Genomic DNA, 14,610 nt, shown 5'->3' with positions numbered 1-14,610 from the left:
GAAGGTAATAATAGACATTGGGGCCTACTTGTGGGTGGATGGTGAGAGGAGGGTAAGGATTGAAAAGCTACCTATTGGGTACTATGTTTATTACCTGGGTGACAAAATCATTTGTACGTCAAACCCCTGTGACATGCAATTTACTTATATAGCAAACCTGCACATGTGCTCTCAAACCTAAAGTAAAATTTAAAAATATGTTCTTCTTTCTCATAAATGCATGATGAAGAATGTTCAGATGAAGAAAATTGTACATTTTCCCAAAAGGGAAGGCCATATATATGTTCAGAAAATCTGTGGGTGGATTAGCCAAAATTAACCAGATTAACAATGTGAATCTGGTGAGTAGTATCCCATGATAAGCATATTCATTGGTGACTGGGATAACCTGTTAAGAATATTCTTTGTATTATTCCTTTTGGCTTTTCTGTAAATTTGAAATACTTCAAAACAAAACAAATTTAAAAAACAAGGTCCCTGCTGTTTCTTGAGTAATTATTCTTTTCCTCAAACTCCATTAAATAGATATTAATACACAGGAATAGTTGTAGTTCAGAGATAAATAGGAGATAAAAACATCTGTATATTTTGAAAAATGGCTGAATTATCATATCAGTTTTACTGATCTGAATAATGATTACTAATTACTCAATAATAATAATGATATCATGTTGAACCAGTCTATGAAATTTATAGTCAAAATTCATTTGATTTCTGTTTTTCTAACATACAGTTCCTTTTGAAATAATACATTGTAAAATTCTCTGGAATGATTTTTATTATTCATATATTCATGTATATTAAGGCATACGTACTTAAAAGATTATGTTTCCAAATTATTATAATGTGGCAAAATCAATGCAGTATATTGTGTTAATGTTCCCAATTATTTGTTACTTCTCCCCATAAGAGGATTATAGATTCTTGCGCTGTGGATGTCAAGCTTGATATTGACATATGTCATGTTTATGTTTTAAGAGGCATTGCATGAGTCCATCATTCTTCTTTTCATTCTACAAATAGTTTGTCTCAGATTGGGGGGGCTCCTCCAAACTAGATCCTGGAACAAAAATGATATAGGGAACACCTCCAGAGCTAACAAGTAATGTGCAAAAGAAGCAAATCTTTGTTGTTGTAAGTCACTGAGCTTTTAGGGCTGTTTGTTCTCAAAGCACAAAATAACAAAAACTAATAATACCATAATATTAATCATGGTAACACCTGTTTTAGAATATATTTAGAAACTATACATTACATTTATGTTGAGAACTGAAAGAAATTCCAGACTGTTCAAGTTTAGATTTAAAATTAAAATTCTCTGCTTGATGTATGGGGCCTGAGGGGGATTGTAAAGTCACATTTCAGGTTCAGATCACTAGGAAAAGACTTGTTACCAAACTACACTTTTTAAAAATTATACTTTAAGTTCTGGGATACATGTGCAGATACATGTGCAGATCCAAGTTTGTTACATAGGTATGCATGTGCCATGGTGGTTTGTTGCACCCATAAACCTGTCATCTGCATTAGGTATTTCTCCTAATACTATACCTTCCCTAACCCCCAACTCCCTGACAGCCCCTGTGTGTGATGTTCCCCTCCCTGTGTCCATGCGTTCCCATTGTTAAACTCCCACTTATGAGTGAGAATATGCAGTGTTTGGTCTTCTGTTTCTGTATTAGCTTGCTGACAATGATGGTTTCCAGCTTCATCAATGTCCCTGCAAAGGACATGAACTCATCCTTTTTAATGTCTGTATAGTATGCCATGGTGTATATGTGCCACATTTTCTTCATCCAGTCTATCACTGATGGGCATTTGGGTTGATTCCAAGTCTTTGCTATTGTGAATAGTGCTGCAATAGACATACATGTTCATGTGTCTTTATAGGAGAATGATATCTAATCCTTTGGTTATATACCCAGTAACGCGATTGCTAGGTCAAATGGTATTTCTGGTTCTAGATCCTTGAGGAATCACCACACTGTCTTCCACAGTGGTTGAACTAATTTACACTCCCACGAACAGTGTAAAAGTGTTTCTATTTCTCCACATACTCTCCAGCATCTGTTTTTTCCTGACTTTTTAATGATCACCATTCCAAATGGCGTGAGAGAGTATCTCATTGTGGTTTTGATTTGCATTTCTCTGATGACCAGTGATGATGAGCTTTTTTTCATATGTTTATTGGCTGCATAAATGTATTCTTTTGAGAAGTATCTGTTCATACCTTTTGCCCACTTTTTGATGGGTTTGTTTTTTTCTTGTAAATTTGTTTAAGTTCCTTGTAGATTCTGTATGTTAGCCCTTTGTCAGATGGATAGATTGCAAAACTTTTCTGCCAGTCTGTAGGTTGCCTGTTCACTCTGATGATATCTTCTGTGCAGAAGCGCTTTAGTTTAATTAGATCCCATTTGTCAATTCTGGGTTTTGATGCCATTGCTTTTGGTGTTTTAGTCATGAAGTATTTGCCCATGCTATGTCCTGAATGGTATTGCCTAGGTTTTCTGGGGTTTTCATGGTTTTAGGTCTTACATTTAAGTCTTTAATCCTTCTTGAGTTTATTTTTGTATAAGGTGTAAGGAAGGTGTCCAGTTTCAGTTTTCTGCATATGGCTAGCCAGTTTTCCCAACACCATTCATTAAATTGAGAACCCTTTCCCCATTGCTTTTGTCAGGTTTGTCAAGATCAGATAGTTGCAGATGAGTGATGTTATTTCTGAGGCCTCTGTTCTTTTCCATTCATCTATGTATCTGTTTTGGTACCAGTACCATGCTGTTTTGGTTACTGTAGCCTTGTAGTATATTTTGAAGTCAGGTAGTGTGATGCCTCCAGCTTTGTTCTTTTTGTTTGGGATTGTCTTGTCTATACAGGCTCCTTTTTTGGTTTCCTATGAAATTTAAAGTAGGTTTTTCTAATTCTGTGAAGAAAGTCATTGGTAGCTTGATGGGGATAGCATTGAATCTATAAATTACTTTGAGCAGTATGGCCATTTTCATGATATTGATTTTTCCTATCCATGAGCATGCAATGTTTTTCCATTTGTTTGTGTCCTCTCTTAGTTCCTTGAGCAGTGGTTCGTAGTTCTCCTTTAAGAGGTCCTTCACACCCCTTCTAAGTTGTATTCCTAGATATTTTATTCTCTTTGTAGCAATTGTGAATGGGAGTTCACTCATAATTTGTCTCTCTGTTTATTATTGGTGTATAGGAATGCCTGTGATTTTTGTACACTGATTTTGTATCCTGAGAATTTGTTGAAGTTGCTTATCAGCTTAAGGAGATTTGGGCTGAGATGATGGGGTTTTCTAAATATACAATCATGTCATCTGCAAACAGAGACAATTTGACTTCCTCTCTTCCTATTTGAATACCCTTTATTTCTTTCTATTGCCTGATTGCCCTGGCCAGAACTTCCAATACTAGGTTGAATAGGTGAGAGAGGCGATCCTTGTCTAGTACCAGTTTTCAAAGGGAATGCTTCCAGCTTTTGCCCATTCACTATGATATTGGCTGTGGGTTTGACACAAATAGCTGTTATTATTTTGAGATACGTTCCATCAATACCTAGTTTATCGAGAGTTTTTAGCATGAAGGATGTTAATACTTCTTGAAGGCCTGTTCTGCGTCTGTTGAGATAATCATGTGGTTATTGTCATTTGTTCTGTTTATGTGATTAAGTTTATTGATTTGCATATGTTGGACCAGCCTTGCGTCCTAGGGATGAAGCCAACCTGCTCGTGGTGGATAAGCTTTTTGATGTGCTGTTGGATTCAGTTTGCCAGTATTTTATTAAGAATTTCGCATTGATGTTCATCAGGGATATTGACCTGAAATTTTCTTTTTTTGTTGTGTCTCTGCCAGGTTTTGGTATCAGGATGATGCTGGCCTCATAAAATGAGTTCATGAGGAGTCCCTCTTTTTCTATTGCCTGGAATAGTTTCAGAAGGAATGGTACCAGCTCCTCTTTTTACCTCTGCTAGAATTCACCTGTAATTCCATCTGGTCCTGGGTTGTTTTTTGGGTGGTAGGCTATTAATTACTGCCTGAATTTCAGAACTTGATTTGGTGTATTCAGGGATTCGACTTCTTCCTGGTTTAGTGTTGGGAGGGTGTAGGTATACAGGAATTTATCAATTTCTTCTAAATTTTCTAGTTTATTTGCATAGAGTTGTTTAGAGTATTCTCTGATGGTACAAACTACACTTTTGAGGTATATGCTTGTGAGGTATATGGGAGTTATCAACTTGAGGGAAACAGAATATAGGGAGCTCAAATTTCACAATGAATTATTTGAAAAGACTTTTAAAAATCTATTCTGTGGGACATATGTAACTTATAAATTGTCCTAATTCCCTATAACTGGAAATGAATTTTGTTTTTCCACTTTAATGTGAAAGACTAATTTTTATGACATCCTTTATCAAATCTTACTTTGAGACAAATGGAATTAAAAGGTTATTATGATAGCAATATGTTGCTATGTTAATAGTATGCTTGTACCATTATGAACAGGCCTAATAGCTATGAAGACTGACAAAAATGTGCTGGCTACAAGGACTTCACAATTTGTAAAGGTAGCCTGGACAAAAATACAGTTTTACACTTTATTCTTTCATTGTTAAGTTTCATGGTACATGCCTATAATAAGACGCTAAAAGAACAAAACTTACTTAGAAGGAAATTTAGTGAGTACATTTACATACTCTTAAAAAATGTCTTGCCCAACTTTTAAAAATTGTATTTTAAATACAAAATAATACGTAGTATAAAAATCAAATCATACCTAGATATACAAGGGGAAAATGTGAAAGTCTCATTTCAACTTCCTCTGATATGAATCCTATCCCTCAGAGGCAACCACTTTTAAACGTTTGGAACACATTTATCTATCTGTCTGCAAATACACAAATAAATAAGCTTTTTCCTACTCGAGTGCTATCATTTGGTTCTATGATTTGCTTTCTTTACTAGTCGATATAACAGACATCTTTCCATGTCACTACACTAGTACTACTCCTCCCTCATTCTCTTGCAACATTGTATAGTATTGCAGTGGGAATACCTCAACAATGTATTTGACCATTTCCTGTTGATGGGCACTTAGGCTATGTCAAACATTTTAGCTTCTACCAACCATGCTGCAATGAACATTCTTATACATTATTAATGTAGAATATTATAAAAATGTCCCTAAAAAAGGATGAGTTCATGTCCTTTGTAGGGACATGGATGCAGCTGGAAACCATCATTCTCAGCAAACTATCGCACGAACAGAAAACCAAACACCGCATGTTCTCACTCATAGGTGGGAATTGAACAATGAGATCACCTGGACACAGGAAGGGGAACATCACACACTGGGGCCTATTGTGGGGAGGGGGGAGGGGAAGGGATAGCATTAGGAGATATACCTAATGTAAATGACGAGTTAATGGGTACAGCACACCAACATGGCACATGTATACCTATGTAACAAACCTGCACGTTGTGCACATGTACCCTAGAACTTAAAGTATAATTTAAAAAAAATCTATCTCCCAGAAGTAATGACTGTTAAATCCTCAATGAGGTCCAGATAATTTGGTTTCCTTGCTTGAAAGGGACAAATATGCAGAGATGCCTTCATGAGCACTATTAAGTAGCATATTTATGATGATGATGATGGTAATGATGATGGTAATGACGATGATAATGGTAACTAATATTTACTGAATACCCACGTCTGGTACTTTGCATTTATAAACTTATTTACTTGTCACAAAAAAGCCTGTGAGGTTGGCACTGCCATATTTCCTCAATTCTAAGATTCAAATCTTTTGAGATTTTTGGATTGGGGTGCTGAATTGGTAAGTATAATGCAAATATTCCAAAATTCGGAAAAAAAAATCTAAAATACAAACACTTCTTGTCCCAAGCATTTCAGATAAGTGATATTCAACCTCTATTTACTGGTTGTGGCAGCATACAGTATTGCTCTCATTTCATAAATGAGGAAACTGAGATTCAGAGAACTTAAGATTCAGAGAACTATTCAACAACAGACATTTAGTAAATGACAATAATGGGACACTCACCCAGGGAATCTGACTTGAGTTTGTACTTTTAACTCCTTTTCCTGAAGTGCATGAAGTTATAGTAAGAAGGTAGAACAAATGTTGAGCACCAATCCCCCATGCATACACCACACACATCAAAATGTAACACTGATTATAAATACCTGGATGATTTACAGATGGTTTTTTAGTTTTATTCTTCTGCAATTTTCCAGTCTTCTACATTGAATTAGTTTTTCAACATATTGTAGGAGGTCTTGAACTCATACAAAACTAGAGAGAATAATATTCATGAACTCCCCCATATACCCATTACTGAGCTTCAACAATTATTAATTCATCTATTCCTGGACCCATTAGCCAACACTTCTTATTTCCAAGCAAATTCCATGCTTCATATTATACCATATGTAAATATTTCTGAATTAATCTCTAAAGACAATTATTTTAAAAACCATGATCCTATTACCTCAGGTAAAATTTAATAATTATTTAATATCATAACATATCCAGTGTTCAGATATTCCCAATTGTCTCATTTTTTAATCTGTCAATATTAAGAAAATTTGTCTTAGGTGAAAATTACAAAAAATTTGTAAAAAAGTGCAGAACTTTCTTGAATACTCTTTTCTGCTTCTCCTAATATTATCTGTAGGATCATAATTTAAAATACTATTTAAATCAGGAAATAAACATTGAAACAGTACTATTAACTGATCTACAAATCTTATTAGAATTTCAGCAGTTTTCCCACTGATTTCCTTTCTATGGTTCAATTGCAAACCGGGATCCCATATTGCTTTCAGCTGTCATACCTCCTTAGTCTCCTCCAGTCAATGACAGCCCCTCAGTCTTTCTATATCTTTCATGACCTTGACACTCTAAAGTAGTATGGTATACCAAGTAGTTATTTTCACAATGTCTTTGTAAAAATAAATAAACAGCGGTGTTGCCTCATGAGTTAATTTTGGCAAGAACACCATGGAGGTGATGTTATTTCCTTCTCGGTGCATAGTATCAGAAGGCGCACAAGGTTCACATGTCTTTTATTGGTGACTGGTGACGATGACTTTAATAATTTGGTTTAAAGTGGTTTCTGCCAGGTTTCTCCATTGTAAAGTTACTATATTTTCCTTGCAATTAATACGTATCTTGTGGGGAGACAGTCTGAGATTACACAGATACCCTATGTCTCATCTTTCCACCCACTAATTTTAGCATCCATTGATGATTCTTGTCTGTAAAAAATGTTGCTGTGGTTTGTGCTTAATGGTAGCTATTTCCATCACTTTTGTGCTTTTTTTTTTTTTTTTTTTTTTTTTTTTTGAGACGGAGTCTCGCTCTGTCGCCCAGGCTGGAGTGCAGTGGCATGATCTTGGCTCACTGCAAGCTCCGCCTCCCGGGTTCACGCCATTCTCCTGCCTCAGCCTCCCAAGTAGCTGGGACTACAGGCGCCCACCGCCACACCTGGCTAATTTTTTGTGTTTTTAGTAGAGACGGGTTTCACCGTGTTAGCCAGGATGGTCTCGATCTCCTGACCTCGTGATCCACCCGCCTCGGCCTCCCAAAGTGCTGGGATTACAGGCGTGAGCCACTGCGCCCGGCCACTTTTGTACATTTTAATTGAAATTCATCTGCAAGAAGAGCTGTTTCCCAAATCTTAACTTTATTATTCATTTATTTATTTATATGACTCTAGATTTATGGGTATCTATTATATTATAATCCAAGACTATTACTATTTACTTTTTTGTTCAAATTATCACAGATTTGTTGACTGGGAGCTCCTTCAAGCTTTGTCCCTGTCTTTTCAACATGCCCCCATCATTTATTGATCCTTCCTCACGTTTTGGCAACATAAGATGTTTCTGGCTACTCTTGTTTTGTTCCCTGCCCCAGGCTTGAAATCAACTGTGACTCCAAAAAGCCCTAATTATTTTTATTGTAAAAAAAATTTAGAAACCACAATCCAGGCATTAAGTATGATCACAGCTAATGTTTTGTCATTGTTTCTAGGTCCTCTCAGTTAACAAAGCTAGGAAATATATGTATGTATACATCCACACAAATATCCACATCTACATTTATTTCTGTATCTATCCTTACGTGTGCACGTGTGTATATATTAATATATACATATTTACATATTGATAATGTTCTTACATTTATATTTATATATACATATATACAACATATACATACATACACACATTTATACTGATATCTCTGATTCTAATTCACATAGTTCATTTCAGCCTTCTCCCTTTCCCTTGTTTGTAACTCCTTTTATGAAACCTCTTATTACTCACAACATTTGTTCAGTCCTAATATACCCATTAAGTAATTATAAAATTGTTAACACACACCATTGTAAAAAACAACTTTCTTCACTAGAGTACAACTGCTGTGTACATTTATTTTTTTCTTTAGCCTTACAGTATGCATTTTCAATAGTACTTTCCATAGTTACTTAGGTTAGCTTACTTTTTTTCTTCCCCACTCCCTTCAGTGTGGTTATATTACTCATTTGTAATATAGCTAGGTTCACTTGTAATGAATTGCATTGAACTTTTGTTTCTTGCAAAATCATGGTTAATTTTAATTATTTATTTTTGGAGGGTATGTGAAACAGTCTCATGGCTCTAAGTGTTACGGCTACACAAAAAAGTATATTCACAGAACTGTTGCTCCCCCTCATTTCTACCATCCCCTTCTCATTCTCTCATTCTTTGCATCCCATACACACTAACTACTGGTAGCCTCTCATTAAGTCTCTGGCTTCCTGTATTTCTTTTGCACAATTAAGCAGATATATATGTATATTTTACACCTCCTTCATCACATGAAGGGTAACATATTACAGATATTCTTTTGCCTTTAACACTTTTAATTTATGATATATTCCAGAAATTACTCCATATTAGCTCATAATGATCTTCCATTTTCTTTTTTACAGCTTCATGCTACCACACTGTACGAATGTGTCACAGTGTATATGGGTATTTATGTTGTTTTCAACATTTTGCAAATATAAATAATGTTGCATATTCACTGTGCATATTCACTGTTGTATTGTATTGTTGAAAGTATATCTACAGGGAAAACTTCTAGAAATGGGATTGGTAAGCCAAACGATAAAGCCGTATCATTTGTTAGGTATAGATAGGATACATGTAAAAATAAATGTAGATGTGGATATTTGCATGGGTGTATACATGCATATATTTCCTAGTTTTGTTCTCTGAGAGGACCTAGAAGCAATGTTTTCAAAAGCATTATACTAGCTTGCATTGGTACCAGCAATGTCTTATCTGTCTTTAACAATATGCTTGCTTAAATCAGGATCAAGATAAGCTCTATACATTGCAAGTGGTTGATATGTTTCTTAATTCTTTTTTAATCTGTAGGTGTTCTGGACTACTCCAATTCCTGTCTGTCTTTTTTTTATTTAAATGTATTTGTTTTAAAAACCCGTATCTGCATTGCAGAGTTTCCCACAGGCTGGATTTTTCTGACTGCATTCAATGATGTCATTCGTCATGTAATTCTGTGCTTTGCATTTCCCATAAATTATTAAATTTAGAGGCTTGATCAGATTTGAGTGAACTTTTCTGGCAAAAATATTTCATAGAAGGTATTGTGTACCTTACTAAAAGGCACCTTGTGACTGGCAACCTAAAAATTTTTTAAATAGTTTATTATGTACCTTAAAGATGTATTTTTAAGATGAGGAAAGAAATGAAGAAAAACATTTCGTATGTGTGCCACCACATATACGCTACTTCAGAAATAATTTATTATTATATTTCATCTGGTAATAAAATTGACATATATTCATCTCAAAAAATGGTGAGTAGAACAGTAGATGCTGCTAGACAACAATTAGGATGGCTTCCTGGCTCATAAGGATTACCTACTGGTTATGTCTACGTTATTTAACCTGCCTTCACAGCCACCTGTGACTCAAGCTAGGCAATCAGAATCTCTTCACTAGAAATTTAAAACTTGGAGACACAAAGAGAGAAATCATGTTAATAGCAGCACTTTAGAAAGAAAATGTAGAAAATTATTGCTGCTAACATGCTTAAACAAAGAAGGGCCCTATTCCTGCTTGGGTATTCACTCCTTTGATTCTGAGAGCTAATTAGAACTTCCTCTACCTGACACCAAATCTGCCACTACCTTGATCTTGGACTTCCCAACCTCCAGAACTGTGAAAAATAAATTTCTGTTCCTTATAAGTCATTCAGTTTGTGGTATTTAATTATAGCAGCCCAAACAAACTAAGACATCAACAAAACAGAACCTTAGCAACTACAATGATACCAATCATTGATCAGAGGTGAAATAATTTACCCAAGATGCTATGGGATAGTAATGGGAATCAGATCACCTAACACCCACTGAAAGATTGTACACAATAGTTCCTTCATTATCTTAGTTCTGTGGTATCTTGTAATTTTGGAAATATATCTTCTCTGATGCTAACATGGAAGGTAAAGTAAGGGCTCAGAAAACTAAACAATATATGTAGTAAACTAGATAAGCTTCTTCTAATACCACAACTCACTGCACAAAACAATAAAGCCCATAAATAACATCATTGGGTACAGGCTATTTCTTGCCTGTACTTTTTCAAAAGATCTCTATGCTAGCTATTGAACAGATAGTTGCACTCCCAGGTTTATTGCAGCACTATTTATAATACCAAAGATATGTAATCAACCTAGGTGCTCATCAGTGGATGAATGGATATAGAAAATATGGCATATATACACAATGAAATATTATTGAACCACAAAAAATAATTGAATCCTGTCATTTACAATAGCATATCTGGAACTGGAGGAAATTATGCTAAGTGAAATAAGCCAGGCAAACAGAGACAAATGTCACATGTTCTCACTCATATATGGAAACTAAAATATTCACCTTATGGAGGTAATGAATAGAATGGTGGTTACCAAAGGCTGGGAATTTTAGTTGGGTAGGTGGAGATAAAGACAGGTGGTTAATGGGAACAAAAATACAGTTAGATAGAAGGAAGATCTAGTCTAGTGTTCAGTAGTACAATTGGGCCATTATAGTTAACAACAATTTATTGTACATTTCAAAATAAGCAGAAGAATAGATTGGAATGCTCCTAATACAAAGAAATAATAGTTGATTGAGGTGATGGGTATCCCAGTTACCCAGATTTGATCATTATTCAATTCATGCTTGTATCAAAATATCACATTTACCTCATGAACACATACAACTATTATGTATACATAAAATTAAAAAATTAAAAATATGTATGCTAGTTATGCTTTTCGGTTTAGGCCAAAGTCATCTCTTTTATGACAGGAAGATGGGAAAGGAGTGCAATCATTGAAAGTTAATTTATTTCAAACTCTTTACACAGCTTCTTCATTCATGCCTCACAATATCCTGAGAATTAGGTAGCCATTATTCCCATTTTACAACTGATAAAATAGAAGTATTGCTAGGTCTGGCATAGTGGCTCACACCTGTCATACAGCACTTTAGGAGGCCGAGGCAGGTGGATCACTTGAGCTCAGAATTTTGAGATCAGCCTTGGCAACATGGTGAAACCCCGTCTCAACAAAAACATACAAAAATTAGTCAGGCATGGTGGCAGGTGCCTGTAGTCCCAGCTACTCAGGAGGCTGAAGTGAGAGGACTGCTTGAGTCTGGGAGGCAGAGGTTGAAGTGAGCAGAGATTGTGCCACTGCACTTCAGCCTGGGTGACAGAGTGAGACGTTGTCTCAAAAAAAAAGTGAAATAACTTTTCCAAAGTAATCCATCATTTAATTACTAGAGCAAGGAAATGTATTACAATGTCCATTAACATAAATACACGTACTAAAAACTGAAATAACCAAAGTGGTCATTCATAAAATGGAAAAATAAATTGTGGTAGAGGTATACATTAGAAACAATACAGTAGGGAAAATAAATTAACTGTTAATAAAAGTTATCAACATAAAGCTCACAACCATATTTTGACTAAAAACAAGTTGAGAAAAATATATACAGTATACCATTTATATTAGACTTTAAAGGAAGTAAAATAATACTATATATTTCTGAGATATAAATGTACATGTGGTAAAAAAATTAAAAAATTATTCATAAAAAAATAAACACCAAATTCATGATTGGAGTAATGAAATTAAGGAAGGTTACACAGAAGATCTCAGCTGTATTGATTAAATTTTTACTTGTTAAACTGAGCTAAGGCCACAATGGTATTGGTTGAATTTTTCTTTACAATCTTGTGTATTGCTTAATATGTAATACCTTAAAAAAGAAAGTAAATGGTATTTGGAGTATAAAAAATAATGTTGAAATAAATGTACATGGATCTTTAAGAAAAAAAGAAAGAGAGAAAGTTGGGGAAGGACGTTGAGAAGGAAAGCAGAAGAGGGGAGGAAAAACAAATGCTACAATTCCACTACCCAGAGATTTTCATTGCTAGTTGTTTTGTTCATAATTTCTTACAGTATTTTTTCTGTTCATGTAGAAGTATGTGTTCACACATATTGTAAAGAAACATTTGATAATATTATGACTACTACTAGAAAACCTATTTTGTAACTTATTTCACAGGCACCAAATCAGTGCCATTTAAAAGGTCTGTATTCTATCCAATCATATTGTTATACCACAATTTATTTTACCAGTTCACTATTGATGAGCACTTAGATTATTTCCAAAGTGTGCTATTACAAAGAATGCTGCAATTAACACATTATATATGTATGTGCATGCATGTGTGTATTTTCAGTAGTAACCGTTGAAAAAAATTTCCTGAGGGTAGAATTTCTAGGTCAAAGACTAAGAAGTTTTCAACTTTGTTACATATGCCAAATAGCCCAACAATAAATGATTATACTAATTTACACACTTAACAATACTGTAATTGAGTGCCAGTGTCCCCAAACTCTGCACAACACAGGGCATAAACAATCTTTTTATTCCGTTGTCAATCATAATCTGCTATTCCGTTTTTTCATGTGCATTTATTAGTGAAGCTGTCACTTTTTAAACGTTTACTCACCATACTTGAATAACTTCTTCTGATTTTTTGCCATTTGGTTAACGTTTTTGAAGTTTTAATTATTATGGATACATAATAGTTGTACATATTTATGGGGTACATGCGATATTTTGATTATAACATACAATGTGTAATAATCAAATCAGAGTAGTTGTTATATCCATCATCTCAAGCATTTATCATTTCTTTGTGTTAGAATCATCTCAATTTCGGTTTTTAGTTATTTTGAAATATATAATAAATTATCGTTAACTATAGTCGTCCTATTATGTTACCAAACACGAAATTACAAATACCAGGAAAGTTAAGAGAGAACTGGATCAGGCGCCAAAATGTTTACATTCGAATTAAGGCTCTGGAGGAATAAAAATGCGTAACCAGGAAAAGAAAGAACAAGAATAATGGGGACATAGAGGGTGAGAGAGAAGGAGAAAAACGAGAAGAAAAAGCCATGTAAGGAAACAGAATTTGCGCCTCAGGGTTCCCCTCCCCCTCTGTCCTGTTCCAGACACCTATTCTCATTCCCGCACTCCCACCCCTGCACCCCTGGCGTCCTGCTAGCTGGTCTGGCTTCCTTCCCTCTGGAAAAAGGCAAATTATTCAATAAAGGGAGGATGAGTCCTAGCTCATCCCCACTTCTTGTCTCCTGCCAGGTATTCAAATACAACTTACCACGCAGTCACCGCCATCCAACTGCATGTCACTCTCCACTTCGCCACGGTCTGAACTCTTGGCCACAAGATCTAAGCCTTCCGGATGCCCCAGCCAGTTCAGGCTGCCGGTCTTTTGTCCTTAAGCCTTTGCCGAGGCAGTCCGCTTACCTGATGCCAGCACACCAGGCCCCCCACCACCCACTGGAAGCACAGGCCCCAGCTCAGGTCAGGTTCCGGCACCTAGAGGCCTCAGGTTCTCACGTGACTTAGTTTCCCAGGCAATAGCGCTTTTCTCCCGGATGTAGCAGTCAGCTGAAAAGGACAGAGTGCTTCTTAAAGTTAACCCTCAAACCACCATGGTCAGTGAACGCAGAATAAGCCCGCTGAGAGTTTCATCTATTTCTATGACATTATGCTGGAAATTATAAAGAAAAGGGATGAAAGAAACTGGAGACTTTTCACCACCAACAACACACAGATCTGTATTATTAGGATTCTTAAAATGAGTATGCATTGTTTTTATAATTAACAAAAGGAAAATAAATAATGATGACTAATTAAAGAGAGATTATGTATACAACAAAACAGTATGATTACAACAGCACCTTATGTAGCTTTGAAAATAGGTAATGCTTCATGAGAGAGGTTATAGCAGTGTGCAAATATCAATTCAGACTTTAAACAAGAAGAATACACACACCAAAAGAGATTTTTTAAAACAAAATCTATGCCGTATGTGCTCTATGATTGTCACAGGGCTGAGGAGAACCTGATATTCTGCTATGCATTCCTGTCAGAAAGACAGAGCATGTTGCAGCCATGTCAAAACCAACCAAGG

The 14,610-nt window shown here is 35.5% G+C and overlaps 1 protein-coding gene across 11 annotated transcripts in view; it reads right to left on the bottom strand.

Moving 5' to 3' along the window:
- The window catches only part of LOC139360590 (endogenous retrovirus group K member 113 Env polyprotein-like), a 150,091-nt gene extending 136,036 nt beyond the window's left edge, over positions 1-14,055 (bottom strand). For 7 of the 11 annotated variants that reach the window (XR_011618080.1, XM_071088347.1, XM_071088349.1 and 4 more), the window contains exon 1: positions 13,792-14,043. The gene's annotated coding sequence lies outside the window, so the exon portion shown is untranslated. Of the gene's footprint in view, positions 1-6,217; positions 6,327-13,791 lie in introns of all 11 variants that reach the window. The other 4 variants (XM_071088348.1, XR_011618081.1, XR_011618079.1 and 1 more) reach the window with 4 other exon arrangements.
- Positions 14,056-14,610: the final 555 nt, after the last annotated feature.

Source organism: Macaca nemestrina, chromosome X (genome assembly GCF_043159975.1).
Source record: "Macaca nemestrina isolate mMacNem1 chromosome X, mMacNem.hap1, whole genome shotgun sequence".
In the NCBI taxonomy this organism is placed as follows: Eukaryota; Metazoa; Chordata; class Mammalia; order Primates; family Cercopithecidae; genus Macaca; species Macaca nemestrina.
The sequence above is the reverse complement of the archived record's forward strand: the minus strand, read 5'-3'. Positions and strand labels throughout refer to the sequence as shown.